Source organism: Drosophila bipectinata, chromosome 3L (genome assembly GCF_030179905.1).
Source record: "Drosophila bipectinata strain 14024-0381.07 chromosome 3L, DbipHiC1v2, whole genome shotgun sequence".
NCBI lineage: Eukaryota > Metazoa > Arthropoda > Insecta > Diptera > Drosophilidae > Drosophila > Drosophila bipectinata.
Genome location: NC_091738.1, coordinates 6337 through 11685, shown reverse-complemented (window position 1 = coordinate 11685; position 5349 = coordinate 6337). Strand labels below are relative to the sequence as shown.

The 5349-nt window shown below is 46.6% G+C and overlaps 1 long non-coding RNA gene across 2 annotated transcripts; it reads left to right on the top strand.

Moving 5' to 3' along the window:
* The first annotated feature begins 2151 nt into the window (after positions 1 to 2151).
* On the top strand, positions 2152 to 3003 carry LOC138926421 (uncharacterized). 2 transcript variants are annotated; one of them, XR_011442950.1, is made up of 4 exons: positions 2152 to 2302; positions 2361 to 2543; positions 2643 to 2918; positions 2978 to 3003. It is a non-coding gene; the product is annotated as an uncharacterized lncRNA (long non-coding RNA). The 2 variants fall into 2 exon arrangements; XR_011442951.1 differs by having other exon boundaries at positions 2981 to 2998.
* Positions 3004 to 5349: the final 2346 nt, after the last annotated feature.

Genomic DNA, 5349 nt, shown 5'->3' with positions numbered 1-5349 from the left:
AGCCGACAGACGCCGGCCAAATTTATTTGTTATTCAGCCACTCGTCGGGAAGGTTCCATGGTAAGTGTTTATAATTTGTTTATATTATTTTCTCTTCTAATTTACCTTTTTATTTTAGATATCCAAAACATGAGGCAGAGGACGGACGCGCATCATGCTGTGCCAACGTGGGAACATGGACCAACGCTGGACATCTCCGATGGACCAACGAGGGACCAACGCGGGACATCGACGGTGGACCAGAGAGGGACGACATCGGTGGGTGGCTGCAGGCGCTAGTGCATGGCCGCCACAGCTGCTGGACCCCGATGAGGACGCCGAGGGAGGATGGTCACAGTGAGTAGCGCCAACGTGGGACCGTTCAGTGAAAGCCGGCGCCATCATCGCAAACCTAGGCATGGCGTCGGCTGCGGTGGCTGCCGTCGTGAAATTGGCCACAAACGACTGGGGCATGCTGCCGCCGTAAATGGATGCGCCTCACAGTGACCACAGCAGCGATGGATTATAAATTATTCAGGTACGTAGTGAAGGTGGTGTTTGTTTACATTATTTATATAAAAATCGTCAATTTCAGGAACGCCAAATTCTAGAGAAGGCGCGTCAAGCTGGGCCATGGCCGGACAAATGGGAGCCAAGGTGGCCAACCAGGAGGCACCTACGGCTGCAGGACCCATGAAGGGGAAAGGACCCCTAGACCTGCGCATGGTTGCTGGCCAGGAAGAGGCCCATAAGGGAGTCGTCCTCAATGGCGGCCATCCGTTTTTTAAACGGATTATCCGTGACGTCATCGGCAGCATTGGGTGAGTCATTTTTTATAATTAAACTATCGAATTTTTTAATTAATTCCATGAATATCTTTTCTAGGTAGTCAAGTCTGGACACCACTTTCACCTGGAGGTCATCATTTATCAGCTGCTGTTTTTTATTGATTATTCTGTTATTTATTTTATTTGTTGTAAATATATTGCGGCCCCCGTGGGCGGCCAGGGTGGGCGTGGGTTCTTCCAGCACATTTTAGGGGCGGGACCTGTCCATAGATGGATGACCCCGAGAAGGATGACCCTGCGAGGATCCCTGACCCCGAGAAGGATGACCCTGCGAGGATCCCTGACCCCGAGAAGGATGACCCAGAGAGGGATGACCCCCAGAAGGATGACGGCGTTGGTTCTTCCCTTTTTCTTTGGTTTTGTCTGATTCGGGGCGGAGAGGCACCTGCCTCCTCTTACCCGTTGCCCCCTTCGCAGCCCATCTTCTCTTACCTTTTGGTTAGACGGGCAACCCTTATAGCCACTTGTGTGGTCCCCGTTGCAGTTGCAACAACAAGCGGGTCTGCTTTTCGGCTTGGTGCATGAAGATGTAGGGTGTCCACCTGCACACTTCATACACCTGGGGCTATTTCTGCACCCATAATGGGTGTGTCCAAACAGTTGGCACCGGTAGCACTGGAGCAACATTCGCTTCCTATTGTGCCCGGTATAACCTACCAGCCGACAGTCTTCTTTTATCAAGGAGGGCATCTGCTTCAGAGCGGGGGGCAACAAGGGTTTATGGTTCCTCACCGACTCTTTCCCGTCTTTTAGGCAGCTAATAGCTACAGCACTCTCGTATGCTGGGGTCCATGCAATGGTGTGGTAGGGGGTATGCAGGAGGGGGAAGGGGGCAGCAGTCTCATAGTAGCATGAAGTCTATATTCTCGTTGCAGGCGCCAAAATTGCTAGGATGCGTCCAGTTGCCGCCAAAAATAAGATCTGGTATGTGTATGTGTGTTTTCATTGGTTTTTGTTTGTGTTTTTATTAGTTTGTGTATGTTTTGTTTGTGTTTCGTGTTGTTTATTATGTGTTTAACAATGGTGTTTGGTGTATGTTGTACATGGATTATAAAGTTAAGTAGTGCCAGTCGTTGCTTTTATATACATCACGGCCATTTTCCAAATTAATATCACAGATTTTTGAAATAAATAAATGAATATAATACGAATTTGATGACTTTACTTTATAATGGCACTACATATATAATAAATTAAAACATTACTAGAACAAACAAAAAGAAGGGGCAGCCGCTTAGCCTTATAACATTGCAACATTTAAGGTAAGAAAAGCTGCTGAGGTATTACCCAGGAGGGCAACTTTTTCCCGCCAACTTTTCTCTGGTATTACGGATTTGCGGTTATCTGGTAACATTGCAAAAGAATATAAACATCTCATCTCTAGCATTAATTGCACATCACTGGTGCCGAAATATCATCCCTATCTACTATTACCATCTCTACTATATCACAGCTTTGGCGAGAAAAATGCATTGGTAAGTCCAAATTTAAAAACAAGTTAAATAACATTAAGAAACAATTTAAAATTTACAGTAACATGAAAAGGGAATTCAGCGGATCATCAAAGCTGGTCATTAGGAGTTGGCAGCGATCTTGGAGCCGTCGTCAGTAAACTTCATGAGGCCGCCGCACACACATATTGGCCAACTACGAGGGATGGTGTGCCAACCAAATTGGAGCTGGTGGATGCTGTCGCAGGAACATGGAGGACAACAGGTGAGTAAATAACAGGTGGTTTCTCTTCTTACTGTTAAAAGAAGGGGAGGGGTCATAAATTGCGTCATATTTTTAATATCATATTGTTTATAATTTCAGATGGCAGAAGGAAGAGGAAGACGGCAACAAGTGACGCCGCCGTATCCATGGCAATGCCGTCATGGTGGCGCCGCCGGATCAGCGCAGCAAATTCTCACGAAGAAGCCGGCGCAAAAACAAATGTACGGCGCCGACATGGCATGGACGCCGACAAACGCTGCAAATTTTCAATAAAGGAACGGCGCCAACAAAATGGGCAGCGTAAAGCCCAAATAGTAGCGCCGGCGTTTGTGTTATTTGACGCCGAATAAAACCGGCAATTGGACGCAGCAGATGGTGAGTTTTAGTGGCAGAATATTGGCTTCATTTTCTTATTTCTCTTCTCATTATTTTAGCAGCAGATGCGCAGCCGACAGCCGCCTGCCAAATTTATTTGTTATTCAGCCACTCGTCGGGAAGGTTCCATGGTAAGTGTTTATAATTTGTTTATATTATTTTCTCTTCTAATTTCCTTTTTATTTTAGATATCCAAAACATGAGGCAGAGGACGGACGCGCATCATGCTGTGCCAACGTGGGAACATGGACCAACGCTGGACATCTCCGATGGACCAACGAGGGACCAACGCGGGACATCGACGGTGGACCAGAGAGGGACGACATCGGTGGGTGGCTGCAGGCGCTAGTGCATGGCCGCCACAGCTGCTGGACCCCGATGAGGACGCCGAGGGAGGATGGTCACAGTGAGTAGCGCCAACGTGGGACCGTTCAGTGAAAGCCGGCGCCATCATCGCAAACCTAGGCATGGCGTCGGCTGCGGTGGCTGCCGTCGTGAAATTGGCCACAAACGACTGGGGCATGCTGCCGCCGTAAATGGATGCGCCTCACAGTGACCACAGCAGCGATGGATTATAAATTATTCAGGTACGTAGTGAAGGTGGTGTTTGTTTACATTATTTATATAAAAATCGTCAATTTCAGGAACGCCAAATTCTAGAGAAGGCGCGTCAAGCTGGGCCATGGCCGGACAAATGGGAGCCAAGGTGGCCAACCAGGAGGCACCTACGGCTGCAGGACCCATGAAGGGGAAAGGACCCCTAGACCTGCGCATGGTTGCTGGCCAGGAAGAGGCCCATAAGGGAGTCGTCCTCAATGGCGGCCATCCGTTTTTTAAACGGATTATCCGTGACGTCATCGGCAGCATTGGGTGAGTCATTTTTTATAATTAAACTATCGAATTTTTTAATTAATTCCATGAATATCTTTTCTAGGTAGTCAAGTCTGGACACCACTTTCACCTGGAGGTCATCATTTATCAGCTGCTGTTTTTTATTGATTATTCTGTTATTTATTTTATTTTTGCAAATATATTGCGGCCCCTGTTGGCGGCCAGGGTGGGCGTGGGTTTTTTCAGCACATTTTAGGGGCGGGACCTGTCCATAGATGGATGACCCTGAGAAGGATGACCCTGCGAGGATCCCTGACCCCGAGAAGGATGACCCTGCGAGGATCCCTGACCCCGAGAAGGATGACCCAGAGAGGGATGCCCCCCAGAAGGATGACGGCGTTGGTTCTTCCCTTTTTCTTTTGTTTTCTCTTTTGTGGGCGGAGAGGCACATGCCTCCTCTTACCCGTTGCCCCCTTCGCAGCCCATCTTCTCTTACCTTTTGGTTAGACGGGCAACCCTTATAGCCACTTGTGTGGTCCCCGTTGCAGTTGCAACAACAAGCGGGTCTGCTTTTCGGCTTGGTGCATGAAGATGTAGGGTGTCCACCTGCACACTTCATACACCTGGGGCTATTTCTGCACCCATAATGGGTGTGTCCAAACAGTTGGCACCGGTAGCACTGGAGCAACATTCGCTTCCTATTGTGCCCGGTATAACCTACCAGCCGACAGTCTTCTTTTATCAAGGAGGGCATCTGCTTCAGAGCGGGGGGCAACAAGGGTTTATGGTTCCTCACCGACTCTTTCCCGTCTTTTAGGCAGCTAATAGCTACAGCACTCTCGTATGCTGGGGTCCATGCAATGGTGTGGTAGGGGGTATGCAGGAGGGGGAAGGGGGCAGCAGTCTCATAGTAGCATGAAGTCTATATTCTCGTTGTAGGCGCCAAAATTGCTAGGATGCGTCCAGTTGCCGCCAAAAATAAGATCTGGTATGTGTATGTGTGTTTTCATTGGTTTTTGTTTGTGTTTTTATTAGTTTGTGTATGTTTTGTTTGTGTTTCGTGTTGTTTATTATGTGTTTAACAATGGTGTTTGGTGTATGTTGTACATGGATTATAAAGTTAAGTAGTGCCAGTCGTTGCTTTTATATACATCACGGCCATTTTCCAAATTAATATCACAGATTTTTGAAATAAATAAATGAATATAATACGAATTTGATGACTTTACTTTATAATGGCACTACATATATAATAAATTAAAACATTACTAGAACAAACAAAAAGAAGGGGCAGCCGCTTAGCCTTATAACATTGCAACATTTAAGGTAAGAAAAGCTGCTGAGGTATTACCCAGGAGGGCAACTTTTTCCCGCCAACTTTTCTCTGGTATTACGGATTTGCGGTTATCTGGTAACATTGCAAAAGAATATAAACATCTCATCTCTAGCATTAATTGCACATCACTGGTGCCGAAATATCATCCCTATCTACTATTACCATCTCTACTATATCACAGCTTTGGCGAGAAAAATGCATTGGTAAGTCCAAATTTAAAAACAAGTTAAATAACATTAAGAAACAATTTAAAATTTACAGTAA